Below are 25374 nucleotides of genomic sequence, written 5' to 3'. Positions count from 1 at the left end.
GTTCAGCTCAAGGAGACACCATGATAATAAGGCTGACTCGGGATCCCTACTTCACAATGTCATTATGAGCTAGCATTTAAAATGAAAAAAAATATGTATATTATACCTAAAAGCATTACAAGGTTACAGTCTCATCTCCGAGAATATTTAATGCTGCTGGGAAAGCAGTGCTGTTGCACTGAAGAGGTAAAGGGCCGGGGGGGGAACCAAGAGAAAAATCCTTTCTGAAACACAAGCTCAAAAAAAAATGTTGGGAGCAAGCGTGGGGTTGATTTGCATTTCCAATGACTAGGACTAATCCTCCACTACCACATTTATATTTTCTTATTACTTTTCCTAATTATCTTCTTTTTTTCCCCCGTAGCTTTTTCTCCGCTGTGCGTTCCCCACCCCTCCCCGTTTCCAAACACCCACCATGCTATTGTCTGGCTTGGGGCCGGCGGGGCCGTACAGCCCCTTAAACGTGGGGATGCATCCCCCCGCGCCCCCGCTCGCAGCCCGGCTGCCCTGCCACGGTGCTCCGCTTTATCGGGGTCTGCTCGGGAGTCCTGGGGGTGAGCAGGAGCACGGGGCTTTCTGCCAGGTCCTCGGGGCACGGTCCAGGCAGCAGGCAGCGTGCCCCAGCCCGGCGGGGGCGTGGGGCTCCTGCGGGGCTGCCCCCCAGCGCAGAGCTGGCAGGGCTCGGGGGGCATCCCGGGATGGGGGCGCCTGCCGCTGCCCCGCGGCCCCTCCTCGCCCCCCGAGAGGCAGGGCTGCCCCGGGAGCTGCAGGGTGGCACCACCGACCAAGGCTGGAAAATGCACCAAACCCAACGCTGTCACAAAGGCGACGGCCACCCGACGCGGCTCTGACTGGAAAATTCAGCTCTGTCGTCGCATTGAGACTTTCCTAAAAACGAACGCGGTTTAATCTTTAAAGCCCTATTCAGAATGGCACTTAGCTAAGAGTTTGACATGAAACTGGAGCTATATCTTAACGTTAATATACATCCTCTATCTCTGACAAGTAAATTACATTGCTAAATGCCTGTTTGAGACCAGCTACTAAACTGCTGTTTCAATATTATCCTAAAATTTGTTAATAGCAGCTCTTTCAAATAAATTATTAAGTGATAAAGGAAAAAAGTCCCACTTTGAATTTATATATATTTCAGCAGAGAATAATGTTTTATTTAAAATAGTTACAGTGCGCCTTTTGATTTAGAGTTTAAAGTAAATAATATTTGTACATCTAAAACATACTCAAGACAAATGAAAAGCCTCTAGATGCTTTTGTATGAGATGCTGAAGAGCTCTACAAACTTAAAAGCACAACCTCAATTAAGCCCATCTTCATCTGGAAAAAAAATTAGCAACTGAAAGCTGAATATATTAGATAATGCACACTTGCAGAAGAGCATTCTCTTAGCAAAAAATTCTTGATAACCAACCTAAAGCTGGCCTTAGAGTTGCTCAATGCTAATTTTGTTTGAAACTGTTTAACTAACTATGAATAGATATCCATATTCAACAAAGACATAATTAATGGCAACCTTTTCTTCTGCTTAGAAGACATCATAACAAGCAGAAAAGTACAAAAAGATTTTTATAGTAACTAATTTAAGGACAAAGGGTTGACCTCTAGCATTTCATTAAATAAACTGAGCGAATAAAAGAAGAGTGACAGTATTCATCCTTGTTCAATTCAAGCAGCCAATTTCAAAATGCAAATCATAATCTGCAGATGTTGGAGCCTGATATATTTTTTTTTAAATATCATTTGTTCAATTTAAGAACATCAGACATTTGAATTTTAAATAAAAATCAAAACCAATTCCCAGCTTCAGTTTTAGGCATAGCGTGACCATATGCACGGTGCCGCTGAGGTCTGTGGGTGAGCTGGGGCTCCCCTCCCTCCCCAGCCGTTTGAAACTCGCTGGGCGAACCATTCATTTAATATATTATTTCCAAAACCTTTTAATGGAGAAGTTCTATTAAGCCGCACATTATTTCTGATTAGCACAGCCGGTAAGCGCTGCTGCGTTTGCAGCCCAGGTACGGAGGATGAGAAGAGCTGCAAGCCGAGCCCACGAGCTCCTCCACCCTTGCTGACAGCCCAGGTCTTGCCTGAGCCGTGGAGGGCGATGGATGCGGCCCCCGAAGGGCGATGCAATGGGGCCGGTCTGCCCGCAGGGAAAAGCATCCTCGCTCCGGTCCCCGAAGGCAGCAGGAGCTCAGAGCCCCGGTCCGGGGGGAGATGCGGTGGTGCACCCTGACCAGCCCACAGGTGGGAAAAAACCACAGAAGGCGAATTCACCCTGAATTTGGCAACACAGCACCAGATCCCAGCGGTCTGGGGTTTCTCCTGGCTGCCAGGGGAGAAGGCGTGGTGGGAAAGGAGGAGATTTTGGTTGGGCTGCGGGTGAGCTGCCGTCTTTCACCTCAGAAGGAATGAAGTCTCGATCCAGCTTGACCCTTTGCACATGCGTGATGCCCCCCACAGGGACTTGGGGAAGCCCAACACGCAGTGAAGCACACCTCTCCGACAGGAGAGCCAGGGGAGGCACCTCCGGTTCCCGAGATACCATGCGTTTTGCCAACTATGGACCCACAATTTAAAGTTTCTCACACCTGTTGAGAGCTTTTCCTCTTTGATTCCACGCTTTAGTAAGACTATTTTAGCTTTTCTTACCTTAAGAAACCGAAGTCACAGCAGAGGTGCTAAGAGATGCTTTTAATGTGCCTGAAAAGACCAGAAGAGGGCTTGCCGCACCTGATGCCACGGTAACACTGGTTCCTCCCTCTCCCATTTCTACACCAAAGCTGACAGCTGTTCACACGTTCGTGGAGGATAACCCACAGGGCACGGCATCAAGCGAGCCTGGAAAAAAACAGAATTCCTCTGAGCAAATTACTTTGGGGTGTTTGGAAGGGTTTTGGGGGAAGCAGGAGGTTTGTTTTTTTTGTTTACGTTGACCATTTAAACACATCTAGACCCACGGTATGCGTTTCTGGCTGCACTGAACTCGGCTGTAGGCTATGGTGGACCAACGCTGAAGTGTCCTCAGCGAGTAATTTCCTTCCTTCTTTAATAAAGGGAAAACATCCCAGGCACCCACCACGAGGACCTTAGTGACTGCCAAGTTACAACAAAGAACAACATCTGTAAAAGCACGTATATCAATTAAATTGCTGTTGATTAGAACTCATCAGTGATTCATGGTACATAGAGAGGAACGGGGATAAGTGGTCAGGAGCATCACTCGGGAGAAGAGAGCGGATCGCTCCGTGGCTGGCAGTTTGTGCCGTCTCACCCCAAGCAGAACGGAGACGTTTCTGATACGCAGTTTTCTTACAAGACCCTTCAAAAAGCACCGTGGATTTGCGGTTGGCCACCCCAGCCCCGCCGGCGCTGGGCATGGGCAGCGAGGAAGGGCCAGGGTCTTCCCAAGCGCCTGCAACCCTCCTACACAAACAGACCCTGCAGCTGTCGCGGAGTGAAATAAATGACTTCCGGAGGTTACGGAGAATAAATGAATTCATTCATGCAAAAGTGAAGGGGACATTGTTTTCCTCCTCGGGGGAAAAAAAAAAAAATCCCCAACAACCTATATATTAAGGTATCAATGAACAACAAATTCATTCTGTTATGACACAGGAAATCTAAAACAGAATAGGCTGCAAAACAAACTCAATTTATCTTCACCACACATGCAAAAGAAAAAATTTCTCTTGTTAGCTGTTCTGATTAGAGCATTCTTTGAGTGGTGGTTTTGGCTCACATGCCTCTTGACTAGTGCTTAGAATTCAAGCCACACATGGAGAATTTTTTTGCCGGTGCTTTAGCGGTTGATGCTAACTTCTTAGATTAAGATTGTTTCCTTAGGTTTATCCTCTTCAGTGACAATGTGTGTACAATACGCCTTTAGAGCATATTTAAAATCAGGCTGCAGATGCACATAATCTCTGTCTTCCTGCATTACAAACAGGAGACGTGGAGGTTTGGAGCTTTTTTTTTTTTTTTTTTTAAGAAGGAGGGGAATTATTCATTCAAAGAGAAATCGAGCTTTTCGTTTTCACTCTAGCAACCTCCGTTTTTATATTAAGGAAAAAAAAAAAAAAAAGGCAAAGCTGAAACTGGAAAGGCTGACTCAAACCGGACCCTACTTCTCAAAATAAGGCAGTAGCCAAGGGCGAGCAAAAGACAAAGTGGCCTCCGCCAGCCCCTCGCCCTTTCCTCCCCCATGCCGGGGGGCCGGAAGCTGCCGGCACCCCTCTGCTCCATCCCCTCCCCCCCTCCCGCCACCAGCCGTGAGCCCACCCGGGGGATCCCCAGCGGCTCCGTAACACCTTTGGGCACACACCTTGCCTGAGTGGACATTGCACCCCGGGGGAGGACAGAGGGCCACAGCAGCAGGAGGGGCACTGGAGGGAGCAGCCATAGGAACCAGGTGAGAGCTTGGCCCCAGCTCTCGCTGCCATGCAGCCCCATCGCCGCCTTACACTCGTGGTACCTGCCGGGTTGCAGTCCTGCAAGGCAGCTCTCCATCCCGCCCCCCTGCCCTCCCACACACCCCCTCAGCACCCCAACGTACCTGCTTTTCTGAACCCAACCCCAACTTTCTGTTCGACGCTATAAACCCAAAGTGTGGCCAAGAAAGCCCATACTGCTCTTCTGAATGTCTGAAACATTTATGCTTAGCTATTTTCCCCAAGTAACATTTAAATAAAACCTCTTAAAAATTAGAGTCATGGGTCAATCCTGCTATAGAAATGGAATCTGTACACTTGTACACAGCTGCAAGCAGCGCTCAGCTTGCAGGGGAATAATCCAAAAGGTTTTAATTACGGAAAGCAACAATAAATGAAAGAATATGAGCTTGGATGAGAACACTTGAAAGTAAAAATAACTCTGAAGGATGAGACATTTGCAGACATCTTCCTCCACAAGCATTTTTTGCCCTGCCCAGCAACCCTGAAGAAAGAAGGCACAAAGCATTCCCCGGCACCAGCATGCCCTCCCGCGCCGGCCAGCCCTCCCAAATCAAAGGGGCTCTTTAGGAGAACAAGCCCAGGCGATGCCCGGCGCATTAATGCAGAGCACATCCCTGCACCCCTGTGCGGCCGAGCCAGGAGCCCACCCCTTCCGTCAGCTGGTGACTTCCTAAGTGTCCCGGACAGCTGCGCGTCTGTCTGCGGTGCCCCGAGACGCCTTGTCCTGCCCGGATTTCTTGGGACCGCCGGCTCTAGAGGGGGTCCCCAACAAAGGCAGGATGCACCCCCGGCACCGCGCCAGGATGCAGTCGGGTGTGGGGGGCTGGGGCCAGGCAGTGCTGTCCTCCCCAGCCGCTTCTTTAAACCCATGTCACGCTCCCACAACAACTGCTCCTCTGTGCTTGTTTGAACTGTCCCTCCCAATTAGCGGTAATAAGTGACTCTGTAAAGATGAGCAAACACAGCGCATTCATTAGCCCCAGCAGCCCCCTCCCTCCCTGCCAGCCCAGCAGCCCCAGGAGATCCCCAGGGCACCGCTCTGCCGGCGCACGGAGGATGCTGAGCGCATCTTGCCTGGCCTCAACAAGCACCGGCAAAAGGCAAATTAATGACAAGTCGTTCAAAGAGTTTGCCTGAAATTATTTTATTCTGCCCATCTACCCAAGAATTGATTACTCTTGGCCTGAAAATATGTCCAAATCAATACGCTAAAGCTAAGAGCAAAAAAGACATGCTCTAGCCCCATTTATTTAATTCACTTTTTTGAGGAATGGCACATAATTTACTGGGCAGGAATTGCTAAGCCTTTCCAGAGCAAGGACTAATGACAAGCTGTGGGAAAACTGCAACTCCATCCATCTCCCGGCCAAGCCGCGGGTCCCTGCGCCCGCCGTTGACGGCCTTGGTGGTGGCGAAGGCCCCCCACGGTGCCAGGACATGCCCTCCAGCCTCTTGCCATCCTTGCTGGGCAGACAGACGCGGAGGTGAAGCACATCGCTCAGGGTGCCAACCAAGGGAACAATCTCAAACCTCCCCTTCAGACAAAAGTTCTTAAAACAAGAAAAAAACCCAGCAACAAACACCAGAAAGGATGACTGGCTGTCCGGTGGCATACCCTGGGTGACTCGTATTTGTGCACCTTGGCCCATTTCCTACAGGTAACACGGCCTGCGGACAAACGCCCGCTCTAGGCTGTTAAAGCGCACAACAAACACCCAAACCCCACCCAGAAACAGCCCCGCGTGCTCTTTTACAGCAGAAAACTCTAGGAAAAGGAACAACTCTGCAACTATCGCACGCACAGGCAGGGCAAGCGTGCCACTCCCGCTTGAGGCAACTCCTGTCAGGCATCCAAACCCAGAGGTACTTCTTTTCAGAAAAGCAGGAGCACACAACAGCATTACAACGTTACGAAGCGACGGCCGAGGAGAGGCTCCAGGCTCTCCAACAGGGCCAGCTGTGAAGGCAGGTGCTTCCTCGCAGCTAGACCAAGGATGGCTCTGGGGAGGGGACAGGCAGCACGCAGGCAGGGCTGCTGGCCCGCCCCGCAGACCGGGCTCTTGCTCAGTAAGCTACAACAACTTTGAAGTAAGCACTAGTCAGGGGCTGAGCTAAAAATGGTGCTGAATGTTCACAAACACCGAAGTTACTTGAGCAACGTTTATGGCTGGACTCCATGTTAGCAGAAAATAGATGCGTTCCCCAGAGCACCTGAATTCCTGAATTCAGCTCCCAGAAGGAAATGGCATGAGGGACGCTCTGCAGGATGGCGACGCGTCACGTTATCAGGGGGCTATGCGCCAGGTCTGGGGAAATATCAGCACTGCATGCTGCTCTCCAGGCTCAAAACCCACCTTGCAGATGACACCAACGCCTGCCAACGCACTGGTGGAGCAGCATCTGTGATGTGCCCCATTTGTGAATTCTCCGCATGCTCCCAAGGCATTAAACTCTGTTGCTGCCCTCAAAAAGCTTCGCAGCAGCTGTCATCCTCCTTGAGGGGGGAGGACGGATGGGCTTCTCGCTGGAGACCATCAGTGTCATTTGAGCCGTTTGCGGGTGAAGGACAAGGTGTCGCTGCCGGCCTGGCAGACTCGCTGTGCCCGGGAGGGCAGAGCATCATCATCGGTGGGTTTGTCACTACTTGCCTGAAATGGAGGTGCCGGGGCACGCCTATACACATGGACATGGACACAGGCTCACATGCGCCATCCTGGGCACTGCCACGGGAAGCTTTGAGGACAGGACAGTTCAGACTGCTTTAAAACAAGTGCACTCAGGCCCTCCTACTCGCTACAATCCCTTAAAGCAAACATCTGTACATAAAACAAAGAAACAAAGCAGCAGAACATTGCAAAAAATCAAACCCCAGGATTTGCTGGCTTCTCCTGCCAGCTCGCAACTCGGGCGAAGCCATCCGTGTGCCATGGGGCTGTCCCTGGTGTTGCACAGGGTGGGCATCGCAGCAGCGACAGCCCCAGCAGGGTCCCACTGGCGTCGAGGGCCGAGAGGGGCAGAAGCCGTGCAGCGCAGCCCCCGCTGCCGCCCCGCGGGGCTAGGCTCTCCGGCTCCTTCGCAGAAGCCATCTCCCTCCAGCCTCCGGGCTGCCGCAGCGGGGAGAGAACGTGCCTGTTCCACACGGGGGTCCTGAGGAGCACCCCCTGGCTGCTCTGCACAGCCCCTGGAGGGCACCAAGTCCCCAGGCCCACAGCCACCCCAGGATAGAAGGGAATTGCTGTTGGCCCCATTTTGCAGATGAGAGACTCCGACCTGGGGAGATGCCAGGGCAGGAGAGGGAAAAGAGCAAAACAAACTGCACTTGAAGCAAGGCTTGCTGAACCCCAGCCCAGCTCCTCCGAGTCAGGGGGAGGTGGTGGTGGTGGGTGCAGAAAAAAGGCAAATTTCTATTCCAGGAGGTCTGTGCTCTGTATTTCTGGCACCGCCAGCAAGGCCAGGGACACCTTGGGCCGGGATCATGCCTAAGGCTGGGAGAAGGGCTCCTTGCAGGGCAGTCGCACCCCGGCTGATGCACGGCCGTCAGCTGCTGCTGGCTTTACTTAGAGGGGATTTTTCTAGATTAAAAATGCTGGTTCTTTCCCATTCAGAATGGGAACATCCATGAAAAGGGGTCATTCATGATCAATTGGTGAGTGCTGGGTAGAAAAAAAAAAAAAAATCAGCCCAGAAAACAACGTTGCCTTTATTTTTCAGCAATGCCTACCAAGCCCCCAGGAGCCCCCCTAGGGGCGATGCACCTCCAGCAGCAGCCCCATCAAGGGCTCGGCGCAGCCCACCCACACCCAGCCTGCATCAGCTGCCTCTGCACGGCGTTACAGGTGCCGGGCAGAGAGGCCAGGGCCATAAAGTGAAAAACGGCGGGGCTGGGGTACCAATTTCTTTACTCGTCTCCCTTACATATTAACAGGCACAAATCCCCATATGTGGCAGCAATGTAAACTAGTTTTATTACTCAATAAAATATTTGAAACAAAATAAATGGTTTTGTCAAACACTATATCTCCTCAAATAATAATGCACCAGCTTAAAAAGAAAAACAACCGACATTCATATTCTATTGCAAAGTTTTATTTCCCCTCCCAGAGGAGAGGGGAACGGGCATTTCAATTTTGAATTCAAATACTGTATAGGAATACAGTAACTATAGTTCTCAGAGGGTTTGTGCAAATGCCAGCAAAACAAACCCCAAATCAAATTTATTAGCTGGTGGAGATCTCTAACAATTTTACACAGTGACTGATAAAGCCGTCTGGGAATTCCTTTCAACATTAAGTGATTTAAAGCCCCTACAGAAACTTCATTGTCTGTTACAATATATAAAGAGTTTCTCAGTATCAAGTAATGCTAGAACAGCAGCGATTGGGTTGTTTATTATTGCCAGTGTATGTTTTCTTTAATCTGGAAAGCTTACCAGGAATCCTAATATCCAGAGTCCTGTGGAGAACTATAAAGGGAGGAAATGAAAATTAAGAACCACAGCCTGTGTTTTAAAGAAACTATCTGTATTTTGATTGCAAGGTTGAGATGCTCACTTCTGCTGTAAGTGCGCTTGCAGAAAATGATACTTATCTTATTCCCCCATTAGCAACAGCCATTAAACGCCCATGATCTGCTCAGCGTGCATGGAGGGGGACTCCCAGCCCTGCAGACCCTCTGGTTTCTGGACACAGCCAACTCCCACCAAAATAAATGGGTGCCCGGGTTAGGCTGGTTTTGTGCTGCTGCCAAGCTGCTTTCCTGGGGAAAGCAGCCGCAAGTGCAGCCAGGCTGCCGCTCTGGGACAAGAAATGCCCTTGCTGAGGGTGCGCGGCGGGGAGGAAGGCGAAGGCAAAGGCTTTTTTAAAAAAAAGCAAAGCCAGAAATGCACAACTCTAATTGCCAGATTTTTATTACGCACAGTCATAACCATGTCATTTGCATTTTAGTTGTTAAAATATCGAAATATCGGGGTGGGTTAATAATCAATCATCACAGCTTACAAAGTCCTAAGTGACAGAATATTTTTTGATTGTCTCTGCTTGTATCTAAACATTTCACAAACCCGACAGACAGTTCTTCATTTCAATTAGGGGAACACTGATCGTTAGCTAACTAATAAGGACCAATTTTCTGTCACAACTATTTCCTAATTAAATTCAAAACAGAGATTTCTAACCCAGATGGTCAGTGATGCTACAGATTTGTTTAAATTTGGTATCACAGTAACAAACTACTAATTAGGGTTTGTAAATACACCAATTCCCTTATGACTTAGTTGTTAGTAATGCATACAACCGGTTTATTAAAGCACTAATTGTGTCTGGCTTTACTTGGGCCTAACACATAATCCACTTATCACATACTGGTACCAAGTCATTTTGAAGGGATTATGAATGAAATCATAAATGAGGTCTTGCATCCAGTTCCCTGGTATTGTTAATAAAGGGTTGGTGTCATATTTAGATGATTTTCTGCCTCTGGTGGAGAGCGGCCCCGCAGTGATGCTGGCCGTCCACTCTCCAAAAGGTATTTAACGAGAAAGTTCTAGATACCGCTCCGGCGCCTAAACCAGGGGGCTCTGCCCCAGCACTGCATCACCACACTGGTCAGGCTCCTCAAAAGTAGCCCCAGCATTTCCCAGAGAAAGCGCCAAGATCAACAACTAATCCCTGTTGATGTCCAATTAAAGTCAAGCTTAGCACCTCCATGGGCCCAGGTCTTCCACGGGGGGCCCAGGAGACCCCCAGCCCTTTGCCCGAAGGCCAGAGACCTCCACAAGCCCCGGCCACCTTCTCCGAGAGGGATGGAGGAGGTCTCCTGGTGCCACCAAACCCCACCTGCTGTGAAAGCTGGATGTCCTCTTGCCCTCACTGGGGGCTGGCCCGCCCCAGGATGCGCCCCGCGTTTGATTTCGTGGGAACACGCGTTACGAAGAATGTGGATGGGCAACGTGCTGCTGCTGGACCACGCGGGCTGAACATCCCTCGGCTGCCTGGGCTTTACCGAGTGCACGTAAAGTAGGAAATAAATGATAGATAACTGTGAATTGCAAGGTTACGTAAACATGGAGGGGGTTTTAGAAGAATCCTATTAAACCATAAAAGAAAAGCATGGATGGTTTATCACATCACTAAGACCCAAGAATGCATTAATAAATAGAATAATAGATAATGAACCATGGAGTACAAGGCTAAACTATCCGCTATTGTGAGGATCCTGTGACAGTATAAACAATGAAGGGGAAGAAAAAGCTTTGTTGGTCTGTCACCAGAACCTTGTAGTGTATCTTTTATAGCCTGTTTTTAATGCACAGCACCTATCAGTTATTCTCTGCCCAAACCCCTCATCTTCCTCCCCCTTGAATGTAAATTCCCATGCTCTGCTCTTCCTTCACCATGACTTCCCATATTAAACTTTGGGTTCCGGTGGGTTTCAATAGCCTTTCAGCCACAGCAAAAACAGATTTCTGCTTCGGCTTTCATATTTCCAGAGGGTTACTGGGATGTGAACAAAAGTGGGTTTTAATGCAAAGTAGGAGTACCTCTCAGCCCTGTTACATCCCTTGCTGCTTCTGAAACAGTAGCATGAATAATCTGTCAGGTCTAATTTAGCCCTCAGTGACTGTGCCCGTGGACACGCCTGCAAGAAAAAAATATGCATCAAAGCTGCTGCTACTCTTATTGTTTCCCAGCCTTCTGCAAATAACACTGAGAACTGCTGGAGGGGACTTAAAATTAACTCAAGAGATAGTGCCATCTTTGTAGACACTACTGAGGCTCGCTAACACTTTATTTTCATGGCACTGAGGTGTTTTTGCCATGAAATAGGTATCCAGGATACATTTACTGTAGATTACTTATTTTTGCATACAGCATCATGAGGTACAGAGGAGTAAGGATACAGGGATGACCCCAACAAGCCCCAAAGCAGTAAAAAACCTTGGTCTTGCCTCCACTGGAATCTGAAATACTGGTACGATTTCCACACAAACCCTCCCCCCCAAGACTTGTTGCTGGGGTGCTGGCAGCTTTGTGACCGTGCCGTACCAGCACCTTGCATGCCATGCCTGCGTACAGTTTCAACAAGCAAGGCTGCCCGAGGCAGAAGAGGGTCCGTATTAAAGACAGGCAACTAGGCACAGCAAGACAAATGCCCCAACATCCAAAATTGTGTTGGTGGCAAACCTCACCTGAAGCAAAAGGTCACCCAAGGAGCCTGCACTGGGCCCAGGCTTTGAGGCTCACGTTGGTAACTACTTTCAAGTCATTACTCTCCACGTTTCAAGATGCTGCTGCAAGTTGCCATGAAAAGTCAGACAGCTGTTGGTTTGCTTCTCGTGCTAAAAAAGTGAATTAAAGAGACTTGAGCAAAACTCCCAGCAGCAATCAGTAATTTGGATTTGCCTTTTTTTTTTTTTTTGACTGTCTGCACCCGAGTTCGTAGCGATATTTGATGCCTGTCCCAAGTGCATCTCTGCGTGCTCACAGGGTCTCCTGCAGAACGGCCACGCCAGAGGGTCTCTGCCCCCAGGGATGGGATGGGTGACCACCTCGCCTCACCTTTGCCGGGTGCTGGAGCCAAGGCACAGGCAAGGAGGGGGCTGCCCTTGCTCTCAGGCTGGAGCTCCTGGAGAAACCTTTCTATTGACCATGGGGGAGGCAGAGAGCAGGCGACTGCTCTGCCAGGAACACACTTCACACTCGTGAGGAGTACAGCCATGTGCTCAACAGGCTCTGGAAATAAGTGGAAGTCAAATAAGTTTGCCACTCTTTGTCCCCCCTTTCAATATCTAGCTTTGATCAAAATCCTTGGATGCTCAAGTGGTTGTTGACTTAATGTAGTAATGAGACATAGCCTTAAGTGAGGCTATTTCCGTGCCCATTCAGCCTCTCTGAGAGCAAGAGACACTGCAGGAAAAACCTCTCCCAGTCTCTGTGAGCTGGAGACGGCACAGCAGAGCCCTGACTCCAACTACCACGAGATGCAGCAGGAGGATCTGTGTGGCCACAGCTACTCAAGATGTACTTAACTCATCTTTTTTATGTGATACAGCCTTACTAGAACAGTGCTGGGTAACACCAAGAAATCAGCTAAAACCGCCTCCCCAGAAAGCTGTACCATGCTGTTCATTCCCAGAGCACCTCCAGAGATGGCCTAGGAGGAACCCATTTGGAAACCAAGCCCATTCCTTCCAGATCTCAAACGCACAATGCAAAGCAACCTACTGCAGGATTTGAGCAGTGAGGGTGCTGGGCTGAAGCCGGGGCTGTAGGCTTCTAACAGCACGTCTGGAAGAAGTCATGCAACACCAGCCTTTCACCAGTGAAAGCCAGTATGTCCAGTTTTAGAGCAGAGCCGAGGGTCGAGTGAAGCCCTGTACATGTGTTGATGAGTAGTGCTGCACACCAGCGAGGTACTGTGTACAAGGACCAGCTTCAATTTGGGCTGTGGTGCTCTGGGCAATGCACAAACTGCCTTTTTGGTGTGCACCTACAAGCGTTTGTTTGCACAGGGAGGAAAAGCCCACAACTGTGTCCTCATCAGGGATGAGGGGGGACACGCTCTAGGCCATGGGAGCAGCGCCCAGCCCGCAGCACAGCCCTTCACACCCTGCCTCAGAAGCCCATAGACAGGTTTTTAAATCTAGAATTTTGAAATTCAAACTCGTTCTCTCCTTCTATGTACACAGCTGGAAAAAGGAAGCAGAAAGCAGAGAGCACAGGTGAGGTTTCTCCAGGGAGGCATTTAACGAGACCGTTTTATCGCAAGGAAAGCTATTACAGTGCCTTCGGAGAGCATGGTGACTTGCAGCACAGAGCAGGACTGACGCTTCAATCGCACTTTGTCTTCCAGGCGAGTTCCCTTTCCTACCTTCTTAGTACAGCAAACAAGCTCCAGTTTTGTGCTGGTGCTGGGAAGCCAAGCAAAGTTTATTCTGGAAGGGAGAGCACAGTCCAATCTACACAAGGGCATTTACCAATGCCAGTGCAAGGGACGTGGCCTCCTGCTCTGGGAGGTGACCCATGCAGTGGCTCTGCACCACACATCTGTCTTTTACCCTCATGCCTTGCAAGGAGAGCAATCCTTAGTGCCAGACTCCAGCTAGGGTCTTGGACACCACTGTTCCTCCTCCAGAGCACCGCTGAAGAGGGCGGCACCATCCCAAGGAGATTCTTCTTCTTTACATCTCAGACCTACAAACCAGAGAGCAGTAGGAAAGTGTCCAGGAACCTTGATAAAAACATCAAGCCCCGAGAAAAGTAAAAATTCTCAAACTGACAGGGAGCAGCTCAGCCAATTAGGTTTTTAATTCCCCTCGTTATGCACAGTCGGTCAATAAATTCTGCACCAAGCAGCTGCTCTAATTCTTAAGCCCATTAAGCCCTACATCTGATAGGCGGGAGGGAGGGGCTGCCGGGGGGCACATACGGCACTCCTTGAGATATGAAACATTTCCTCTTGTGCATCTGGGTCACCCTCACCCAGCCCCACTCCTAACGGGTATTTTATGAAGCCGGCAAATAAGAATTTATATAAATATACATGCCAGAGACACACACAACACATATGGACAGAATAAATAGGTAACTGAATTAGATGCGCCGAGGGATTTTTTTCGGTGCTATGAGGAAGCAGGAGAGCAGAGTCAGGGGTCTTGGGGGGTGAGGGGGGGTCCCTTGAGCCACAGCAGCACTTGCAGCCGTTGGGGTGCCAGCAGAGGGAGAAGGGTGGCTCCTGTACCACCATGGCCCTCAGCCCTGACCTGACCACAGGATCAGCACCCATGCCGGCACGCCGCCATCAGGGCCCGGAGAGATGCTTTCAGCGTACAACCTACCTTACCTGATCTGCTTGGGTCATCTGTTTTGTAGCCAAGCTGAGCCATGCCCTGGAAGAACTAATTTCCACCCATTTCCATCCTTTCGTAATCAAGGGCAGCGGAGGTAAGCCACCTGTTACCCACAGCCACGTCAGGAGAGGCGTCGGTTCGGGCAAGTGCTACACCGCGTGTCCTGTGCGGCCCCCACTGCCCACCGCAGCTCCCCACGGTTGGGGGCCGTCTCGGAGGTGTGCTATTCCAATGGCACTGCCCAGCACAAGCAGGTGTCTCGCCTCAGAGCTGAAAGGCAGATGGAGAGACTATCTGAAGACCCTCTCTGCCAGTCTTACTGGTGCCTATGACTCAGAGACCACCCTCCGCGGCTGTCGGAGGGCAGGACATCGCCATACCCATCTTCAGTTCGTTCCCACGCTTCAACCCAAGCTTCAAAGAAGCCATCACTCAGCCTGGGCTGCAGATGAAGCTTTTGCATCTCCACAGCAATGGAGTAAACCTGCCCCTCTTGCTCCCCCCAGCCCACCTCCACTGAGGCGAAGCCACCATCCCTCCTCAGCAAGGCAGGAGTCTCCTCCTCGCCCCCCCTCAAACAAACCTGCACAAAAGTCTGCCTACATTCGGCCTCCTAGCGGAATATCCCCAAAGAGCCAGTAACGCCTGTGGAGCAATAGGAAAAGCATGAGACCCATCTCAGCCACTGACACAGCACAGCAGACTGCTTGGGAAGTCAGTAAGGTGAGAGCCTGGGATGGAGCAACAGGATTTTGGTGTCTGAAACGGAGGGAAAGGATCCCAAAGAGCTAGACAGGCAGCCAAGAGTGGAGAAAAGCAGGATCAGAGATTAAGGGAGTAAGAAAAATCACGGAGCAGAAGAACAAGCCCAAAGAGGGCAGGATCTGACACAGCAAGGGACCAGAAGCTACGACAGCAATTCCCAGAGCAAAGGGGCAGATGGCTTTAGCAGTGGTATCCAACTGACTGCGGAGATGAAAGGCGGGAGAGAAAAAGGGAATGTATTGGGAGTGCAAAAGTGTTCAGCAGCCATGACAATTTCGCTTGTTAATTGGCAATTGGCTAACACATTAATTACAAAGTTACTGCATGGTCAAGAAAAAAAATTGGCAGCAGAACAATTTGCATTCCTTCTGAAATGCACTCCTTGCTTTTGAAACGGCTGATTCTGCTGCCATTAACATTCAGCACTTCAAGCGCCCAAAGTCTTGGGAGTCATCGCAAAATGCAAATATGACAGCAGCCGCATCCAGGCGAACCTGATGAGCAGCTTGAGCCGTGGACTTCCTCTCTTCCATGTTCTGGATTAAGCCACGGCCATCAAAAGCCTTCAACAAAAACACATCTTTTTACAAATGCAAGGTTGCCATGCCAGCCCCATCATCTTCCGCATGCTCTTGGCTACAGAAACCTGACCACAGCCGCTCAGGCAGCCTGGCTCCTGGCAGGGCTTCGACTAATGACGACGGATTTCATTATACTGCAAGAAACACTCTTGCTAAATCATTTGCTAACTATTTATGACCCAGATCCTTGAAGACATTTTCACACTCGGCACGCATTGATAGAAACGGGGACCTAAATATTTTCAGAGTTTGGACCTGGCTTCTGGAATTAAAAGAAGTGGTCCCTCTTTTAGCTGTTGAGCCTTCACTAATCTCAGATTAGTTTGGAAGATTAATTGCAGGACACAAGCATCTAGCCAAAAATTTATTCTTCATTCATCTCTCTGATAAAAATATGAAAATGAGCTACCCACTGTAAATTGCACACCCAGCAGGGAAACAACGGTCCTTCTGCATCAGTCTTCTTTCCCTATCAGCACGAAAAGGCACTAGAGGAGTAAGCAGCAACAAGCCCTTAAGCTTTAGTCAAGGCAAGGAGCATAAATGAAAGTTTGCTCGACTCCTGTGAAAATACAGGCTGCAAAGAGGCTGTTACTATAATCCTACCCAGCCTAAAAATGTAATTTCCTCCCTTCGAAGGCTGGTTGGAGCTGTTATTCATGTCTCAGCCCCCAGCCAAAGCCCAATCTCTCGCCAAAGGCTGTTTCTAGACTGGAAGTCAAACACGGGTTTTATTGTCGGGAATCAAATGGAGCCATCGGCATGTGCTGGAAGTTGTGGCAATCAAAGCTTTCCCGCAGCGCCACGCTATCTCGCACCCACCACACAGCTCTTGAAAGGCAGAAACACAACGTTGGGTTGAATCAAAACACCAAGTCAGGGGCCTGGAAGCCTGGCCAGCCACAGCAAAGCCCCCAGACTTTCTGCATGCTGCACTGGAGATCAAGCACAGCCCTCTCCGCCCCGCCAAACCTGCTAACAGCCAAAGGGGAGATGCAGCGAAACTCCAGACAAGTCTGCTGGACAGCTGCTATCAGTGGTGCCCTCCATTTATCTCAAATGAAAGAATATTTCACTTCACCCTGAACTTGCCAGCAGTTGGAGTCTTTGTTTTTAGTTAAAAAAAGCTAGTTCTCACAAGCCAACTTCCTAAAAGCCCCTCAAGTTTTAGGAAGACTGAAAAAACTTGGATTTTTATTTTTTTTTTACCGCTTAAGAGGATGACTCAGAAATGTACCTCTAAATGTCTGCTTTGCTTTCCACACCCAGGAAGGGGATTTACACCAGGCACCACAGAATACTGCCAGGCAGGGCAGGAGCAGTGGTGGACCCCCTTCCCAGTAAACCGGTTTAATGTAGCAGCAGCAAAACACCCTGCTGAGGAACCAGTGTTTTAACACGGCTCCTGGCCTCTTTGCACATGTAAGGCTCTTCCCCGTCAGAAGATACAGAACAAATAATTACTTGAAATAAAATAGTGGCTGCGAGCAATACCAGCACATCTTGCAGGCAGCAGTTTGGGAACAGCAGCAAAATAATCTCAAATTCATTCCAGGTGCAACACCAATACTACTGGAGGGTGTTTGGCCTTGGAGTTACTTGTTCTTCAGAAAGGGCGGATTGCTACAGGAGTACAGAGAATTCACCCGACAGGCCCAGCAGAGCTTTAAATCTCCACCACTGAACATCATCATGTGCTGAAGAGGGACCATGTAAATTAGCACCAAGCCTGTTGCCTTGGGAAATCAAGATTTCTTGATGATTGCTACCAGTGCAGAGGCACCAAGTCTGCATCAGCAGCCAGCCACAGGAAAGCCACTCTCCAACACACTCCACGCAGTTAATGAGATTCACCGTAATTAGCTCTGTAAGGGATGTGAAACTAATAAATGGAACTAGCCACTGAATCAGTAAATAATTATTTTTATGCTTTATTCCTTTTGGTTCTCATATCACTGGAGCAAGCATCGATTTTATGCTTGAAATGAAACGGCGCACATCTGCCTTAAAAGCTCGGGGCTGTGAGCCAGCAGCCCGGCAGTCCGTGCAGGGGCTACACAGCGCCGCGGGGTCTGTGCCTGGGGGACAGCCAAGCCTCAGACACCCCCTCGCAGAGGCCAGAAAGCCTCAGAAAAGAGCCTGTGGCTCCAAAGCTCTGTGCAGTATCTTGCACTCGGCTGGTAAATTTACTGCCTTAGCATGTTCAAGAACGAATCCACCTTACAAAGTTCAGATGCAGTAACTGGGGGGTAGGCGAGCCAGCCCATCACGCACACGGAGCAGGCAGTCCCTATAGCTCCCCGCTCAAGGCAGGTGCACACCAGCCTCCCAGAGCCGATGCCTGCCCGGAGACAGGGATGCCACAGAGATCCCTTCCTGTGGGTGCACGAACCGGGCTGGGGGGTCCCCCAGCTGGCGGGGAGCTGCTGCCCAGGCGGCACCAAGCTCTGGGGCTTCCAACTGGGAGCGCACCACAGCAAGGGGAGGGCACCCAGCCTCTGCTCCCGCGGGTAGTACGCCCACACCACGCAGGCAGATTTTTGCATATTTATTGCAACTCCTGTAAACAGCATAAGCTTGCTAATAATGGTACAGATCAGTGCTGCTCCAAGTAAATTAATTAGAAATGGCATTACTGTAATCAGATTAGTTGCCATCCCCTCCACCTCGTAGATTGAGATAGATTTTATTACCAAGCTTGCCAGGTTTGCCTGCTCAGTTTTCAAACTCCATTAGAAACACATCACATTTATACAGAAAGGAGGACATGCAGTGCTAGGTACATATTCAGGATTAGGAGAAAACAGTTTTAAAACCTTAGCAAGTTTGTCAAAGCTGGTTTATTTAATGTAATTGATCTGTCAGTTTTAGGATTTGCCCCTTCTCACCAAAGATGCTCCCCGGCGGTCTCTGCCTCTTCTTAGCAGGGTCCCACACAACTGAGCTGGTGCTCAGCAGCGTGCAGCGGTAGGACGTGAGCCAGCCCCAGAAGCCTGGGGAAGCGAAGGCAGAAGCAGTCACCCCAGGGGGACCCAAAACTTTCCAGGAGGCAGATTCTGTTTTGGTGCTCTTTTCCCCAGCTGCACACTGCTGCCTCCCCTCCCTGCTGCACAAAGCGGAGGTAAAACCCTTCACGACCAAGGGCAGGGATCATTTTTTAAGTTGTGCTACAAGAGTTAATTACAATAAATTAACAAGTGCAAAATTAATAAGTCTCCTCCCTTGCCTTATATGTTTCCTCCACAAATCAGCTGACAATGTGATGCCTCCTGCAGAGACATTTCTGTATTGCTGCCTCAAGAACACAAGCCTCAGGGATCAGCCTTTCCCCTCCCAAACCATTGCATCAGCTGAAAACGAATGATTATACAGACTGGCTTCCCTCCCTCGCCTTCTGGGGTTTGAACATGAAGCTCTTGATTTCTCCTCAATGGTGAGAATCGGGAATTAAGTGAAAGTTTGAATTCAAAGACAAATATCACTTAGAAATTTGAAAAATATACCTCAGAAGACCTATGGCTGTAGTTACAAAAGCTATTATTCCAAATGTTCAATTTTAATAGTTGTAATACCATTTCACTTCTGGTAGCAACACAGATTCAAGCACTGAAATATCCCTGTCATTTTTGATTATTCAAGTTTATAATTTATCAGGAAAATGGGTTCCTGGTGGTCATTACCATTAATTGTTCTGAAATGCCCCACCCCTGAGAAGAGGAAGAGAATAAAGATGCTGCAATACACCAAGCAGTGCACTGATACAGTATCTGCCTGTCAATTAGCCGTCTGCAGCAGAGAGCACTTTAATTAAATAGAACCAAAAAAACTCTTTTGAAGTTCTAAGAAAATAGCCAGCAAACAATTGTCGAGGACAGTTCAAATGCATCTGCGTGCTTGCTGTATGATATTCATGTGGTATTACCCTGTTGTTGATTATGATAAACGGAGCTAGAGATCAAAACGAACAATAGTCTGTAATCAAGGGTATCTGCATAATAGTTTTCCTGAAGGATGTTTGTGCAGGTGAGAAAGGAGTAAAGCATTGTTTCATCAAATGGTAATTTCCTTGTATCTCAAAGAATGAATCCCATTTGTTAGTCAGGGCATAATTCAATTAAAGGAGAGAATCCTAGGAGAGGGAATGAAATCTCTTTGACTGGGATGCTGCAAATCAGACCAGGAAAGAAAATGGCATTTGGTCCTGACATTATGATTTATTTCCTACTTATTATCTTATAATTCCTACAAGATAAGCTGGGACTAGAAATTATCATGTGTACATGGGGGTTGTGTCTGATCCTTTTTATTTTCTCAACTGCAGGACTGTGTGTTTCAACCTTATCTTTTTAAGAGGCCAGTAAAATAAACAGTAGTATTTTCAGAGAGGCAAAGCAACTCTTGCCCTGCACCCAAGGCAAGATCAGCTGGTGTAAGCCCACCCCATGGAGTCCAAGGACATTAATGGGCTGCTCAAAGCTGTGCTGAGGTCCAGCCCCAGTGCTGCCCAACCTGCACATCCCACTGCCTGAGCCACCTGGGGAGCTCTGCTAGTTCACCGTGGGCTCCCCATGCCTGCCTGCTCCAGCAATCCCTCTGGAAATGGCAACACTGGGCCAGAGCCCAGGCTCCCAAGCTTTGGGCTGAGCAGCACCTTCCTCCGAGGAAGACCTTCCTCCCCAGGTGTTGGCAGCTCAGCAGCAGCACTGCTGGGTTCGGACACGAACATGCAGCTTTGGGTGCAAGCTGCAAGGAAGATCATTGAAGAGCTGCTGAGACAATGGGAGACAAACTCTTCTGCTCCTCTTTGCTCTTCATATGTCTCAAACATTTAGTTATATCCAGCACGGGACCAGGGCTCCCACCACCGGGGCTCCCTTCCTCACTGTCAATGACACCACCACACACCCCCCACCTTACACAAAGGAGCAGTTTACTCAATGAAGATGTTTTCTTCTACAGGCAAAAAGACCCCCATGGGACATCTCAGTTGATTTTTTTTTTTACCTCTGAGCTTGCTACCAGCACCAATGTCCTCAGCAGCAATGACTTAGGGCTTCCACAGCCCTGAGCTCTGCAGATCTTCCTGGTGTTTGTAGCCAGACAAGTTTGCCTCCAAAGGCAAAACACCCATGAGGCAGGCCCGGGCTGCTTCGTTCCAGCTTGCACAGGAGTTGAGCATTACCACTCCACAGAAGGCTGCATCTGAACCACCAAAATTCCTACGAGCAACTTGAACAGTTACGGATTGCTAGGAGTAGTCAAGTGTGAGACTCCAACCCAGTGTCCAAAATTCGAACAGTGATTGGGAACAGCCCTGTTTCTGCTCTTGCAGCGGATGAGCAGTGAGTCTGCAATTTGGATTTACAGCAGAGACCCCATTTTTTGCCACAATTCATAAATCCACTAATAACTGAGTATGCCATACTCTCATCAACCCTCCTGCTCCTAAACCTGTATGGGAAGCCAAACAACGAGTGAATGTAGCCAGCCTGCCCTCCATTAGAAGTTCACGTGAACATTTGCCAGCTCGGAGCAAGGCACACTTCCTACGGCTGTGGCAGGACCATGTCCACCTGAGGACCATGCCCAGCGTCAGAACCAGAGCTCACTGAGCTCTCTGAGGCTGAAGAGCCAAGATCACCATAAAACTCCCAACACGCTGCCACTGACTTGAGGCCACCATCAACTACTGAGGTTCAAAAAGGACAGGTCCTCCTCCTTGGACTTCCCAGAACAGCACTTGTCTCGGGTTGGGCTCGGATAAGAAACTAAAGCCCCATTTAATGACTTAGCACACATTACGGATTTGTAAGGCAGCATGCCCTGTGAGGCTGGCTTGCTGGAGACATGCCCTCAGCCTGGCAGGCCCATGCATCAGAAGCGGGAGGAAAGGAGGCATGTGGGGTGCCAGGCACCCCGTCCCAGCGCACAGCACAGCACCCAGTGGGTCCTGCAACCTGGGACTGGGCTCTGTGCTGGGGGGCTGCACAGAGACAGCCCCTCTGAAAACACCTCCAGCAAATGCCCACTCTGGCTAAAAGAGAGAAAAGGAAAAGCATACCTCCCGGGCTTCCCTTCCCCTCCTCCAGCACAGTCCGCCAGCCCCAGCAGGGCTCCCCAGGGTGCCTGGCACAGGAAAATCCTCAGCAGCTAGGAAATCACAAGGTAAAGCTGTCAGTCATCCTCACCAGATAAAACCTGGGCTCAGGAGCCCTGCCTCAGTGAAGCACCACTGTCGGCCAGCCTGCCACGCTCAGCCCACACGGCCGCCCGCATTTTTCTCTCCTCCCTCGGCACCAGCCGTGAAGGGAACCTCGGCTCATCTCCTTGGCCACCAGCAGGAATGCCCGGGAGGGGGGTTGTGTTTTGATGCCTTTGCCCCCCTCGGTAAGGATGTCAGGCACCCCTAGTCTGCTAAACAATTTGTGAATTCATTAGTGTGGCTAATGTAGCTCATTACTTTTGCTGTTTATTTCACAGCCGCCTTTTTCACGGCAGTGGGGAGAAGCCATGCACAGTATTCCCAGCAACACTTGGTTACCTTTGGAGAGATTTTTAGTTAATTGACCCTCCTCCTCCAAGTTTGCTCTAAGGATCTTAATCTCCCCCCTCTTGCCATCAGGGGAACATCTTTCCCTCTCCAGGCCCTTGCTCACACTCCAAATTCCTAAGCACAGGTGAACAGATGAATTTATTCCAGCCTGTCAGCAGGCAAGAAAAACTAATTAAAATATCTGTAGCACTGCTGCACAGTACTGCAATTCTCTGCAATTGGATCAGAAAGCCGTCAGAAAGACTAAAACCACGCTGAATTAGTTATTTTTTTTTTATTTTATGCAGTTCCCTTTACTGTTACTCCCCATAACCCCTCTAATTACCATGAAAATGTCACTGCTCCATACAAGTCTCTTCTCATTGCCTCAGACTTTCCTGAGGGGTCATGTGCCCACACAAACTGCCTGATGGGCAAAGCCCTCTTGTTGAAGCCTGTTTTCTCCTAAGCGCAGTAAGAGATTTATTAAACAATGCTTCCAGCTCTGCTTGGTGTGAAGAGACAGGCTGGGGATGCTGCGGTAGAGGAAAAGCCACCCTAACAGGAACTGAAGGAAAACATAATTTTGAAAATAATTTTGTGCTTCACATTTTTGTTATCCGTTTTTTATATATATAACTGTATCTTCACATATCTGTTATTTTGCCTGCTTTGTTTCCTCCATTGCTGTGTAAAAGAGCACTTCCAGGAGGACAGCAACAACGAACTGCAAACCTGCATTTTGTGTGCACGCTGGGAGATGCGGGCGTACCAAGTTACTTGAAGTTTTACTCCTGAACCGAAAGTTCATCTAAATTCGAGAACAAAAGCATTCCTATTTGTCCTTGCATGTCAAGGATTACGACAATTGAAAGCGTTTTCTATTATCGGCTTGTCACTTTCTCAGCTTCCTAATCTCCTTCTCTTGCTGCTCACTGCCTCCCTCCTGCCGGCTCTCCTGCAGCCCCGGGATGCTCAGCCTGGCTGGCAGGGCACGGGCAGCCGGCACCCGGGCAAGCCCGGCAGGGCAGCCGGTGATCCATTCAACTCCCTAACGAGATCATTACCAAGGGCTAAACACCAGCCTGACCCCACCACCCTGTGGGAGATGAGGCAGGACCGGCACAAGGACTTCACGCTTCGCCGGGACCACCGGGCAGGTCACAGAGACCCCCTGGGCGAGGTGGCCAGAGGAGCTGGAAGAAGATGCAGTGTTCCCTTTGGAAACCACCAGCATTCACCCCATCCTCCAAAACGGCATCCTGCTCCCAGGCACTCGCCTCCCTACTCTGCAGCCCATGGTGGGACCTCTTCCCCTTTAGTCACCAGGCTTGAATACTGCCAGAGAAGCAACACCCATCAGAAATAATTAAAATATCCAAAACCTTTCACTACCAGATCTTTGACAAACACGGGCATCTGGCATCAGGAGCATGCACAAGTGCTGCAGACCAAGCACACCTCATTTCAGCTCCCTCATTCTGATCTCCAAACACCTTTCTGTAATTCAGGTTTCCCTTTCCACAGAATTTAACATTCATCTGCTGACACAACAAGGCAAAACACGTGAACAGCCCCCTTTAAGACACCCCAACATTTCGGGAACTTGGGCACCAATGTCACACACAGTAACAGCTGGTGATGACCACGTGCTGTCACATTAGTCAGCACCACAGCAAACCAGCATTATTTGCCCATCAGCCCCTGAAAGCCATCACCATGATCCGGGAAAGAAACAGGAGACATTTAACACATGACTTGGATGAAGTCACCATGGAGCATCATTATCTCAGAGAGAAAGAAAAACGGCTCATTTTTTAAATCTTTGGTGGAGGAACTCAGTATTATCTCCTGCCTGACACAAGGAAATCTTCATGCAGCTATTATCTGAGAGCAAGCCGATCTTGTAGTTTGCAAAATTAATAGTATTTAGCCCACTAGTTTCCGTAGTAACCAGCCCAGCCATCCATCCCTGCCTGTGACAAGGTCTCTTAAGCATTTCACATAGTACTTACCCATTTTCTTGCTCTCACCTCGCTCTCACCTTTACTTTCAGCACAGAATGCAACACAATCTACTGCCACTAAAGACAAGGCTGAGAGTCAGGTTAAAATTATCCCTGTTTGCCCTGACCTCTTTTCTCTGCAGGTGAGAGTGTCCCCATTCAGCAGCTAAATGAAGCAGAAATGATGGAGTGTTTGTTTTCCCTGACTTTTCCTCAGCTTGCCAGTAAATTTACAGCCACGAATATGAAGTGTTAATTTAATGTTCCCACTGAGCATCTCATTGTCAACAAAGGCTTCAAACCATAAGAGAGGAAAAGGTTAGCTCATGCAGAAAATGACCCTTATGGTTTGATTGTCTTCTGGTCCAGACTAGCAGCAAGCAAAAAGCTAAGGGCTTTGACTTCCAGCTTAATGCATTTGATGGCAATAAATGGAACCTCTCTACCTCCGCGCCAAGAAAGAATCACCTGTAATGCTCACTTATTTGCCTGTGCAGGCAACCTCCGCAAAACCAAAAGGGAAGCGGGCCTCTCGCCTCACTCCCACAACTAATTTGACAGAACCGAAAAGTTAAACCCTTAATTATCCCAAACTTAAAACGGAAGGGGCTTGCTCGCTGGAGATTACAACAGAACATTAATGGTGGCATGAACCATGAAATTGCTTTCTTCACCTGGTGCTTCAAAACTTTAAGGTCTCAGCTCTGGTGACACAGAAAAGTTCTTCCAGCCAGAAGCCATGGAAAGAAGAAAAAAATTAAGGTTTAAATAATCAAAAGCCTTTTTGGACTTTTCGTGGCAGAATTATACATGCAGAAGGCTTTATTCCCAGCACATTTAGTTCCTTTATGTGGTAAAAGGAGCTTAATACTTGCTGTAAGTAATGTTTACACAACTAATTTACAGACCAACCAGAGCATGAGCGAGAGCACCAGAGTATGCTTTTTACTAAACCAACACTGTTTGGTGTCTTTAGGAAAAAATGAAACCCTGACAGTGTTGTGGAACATAAAAATTAAGACAGGACTAATATCAGAATTTTTCTTCTGACAGCTAAAACTGAGCCTGAAAGCAAGATTGAGATACTACACGCTTACACATACAGAGCTGGACTGTTCAGTGAGAAGACAAGTTAATTCAGCAACTTTTTTGTACACTTGACAAAATCCACT

At 49.0% G+C, this 25374-nt stretch overlaps 1 long non-coding RNA gene across 2 annotated transcripts in view; it reads right to left on the bottom strand.

Moving 5' to 3' along the window:
• LOC121096158 overlaps nucleotides 1-25374 on the bottom strand; it is a 91008-nt gene that overhangs the window by 32431 nt on the left and 33203 nt on the right. For both annotated transcript variants that reach the window (XR_005830364.1, XR_005830365.1), the window contains exon 2: nucleotides 2671-2859. This is a non-coding gene — a long non-coding RNA (uncharacterized LOC121096158). The remainder of the gene's footprint in view (nucleotides 1-2670; nucleotides 2860-25374) is intronic.

This window comes from Falco naumanni, chromosome 12 (genome assembly GCF_017639655.2).
Source record: "Falco naumanni isolate bFalNau1 chromosome 12, bFalNau1.pat, whole genome shotgun sequence".
Taxonomy (NCBI): Eukaryota; Metazoa; Chordata; class Aves; order Falconiformes; family Falconidae; genus Falco; species Falco naumanni.
The sequence above is the reverse complement of the archived record's forward strand: the minus strand, read 5'-3'. Positions and strand labels throughout refer to the sequence as shown.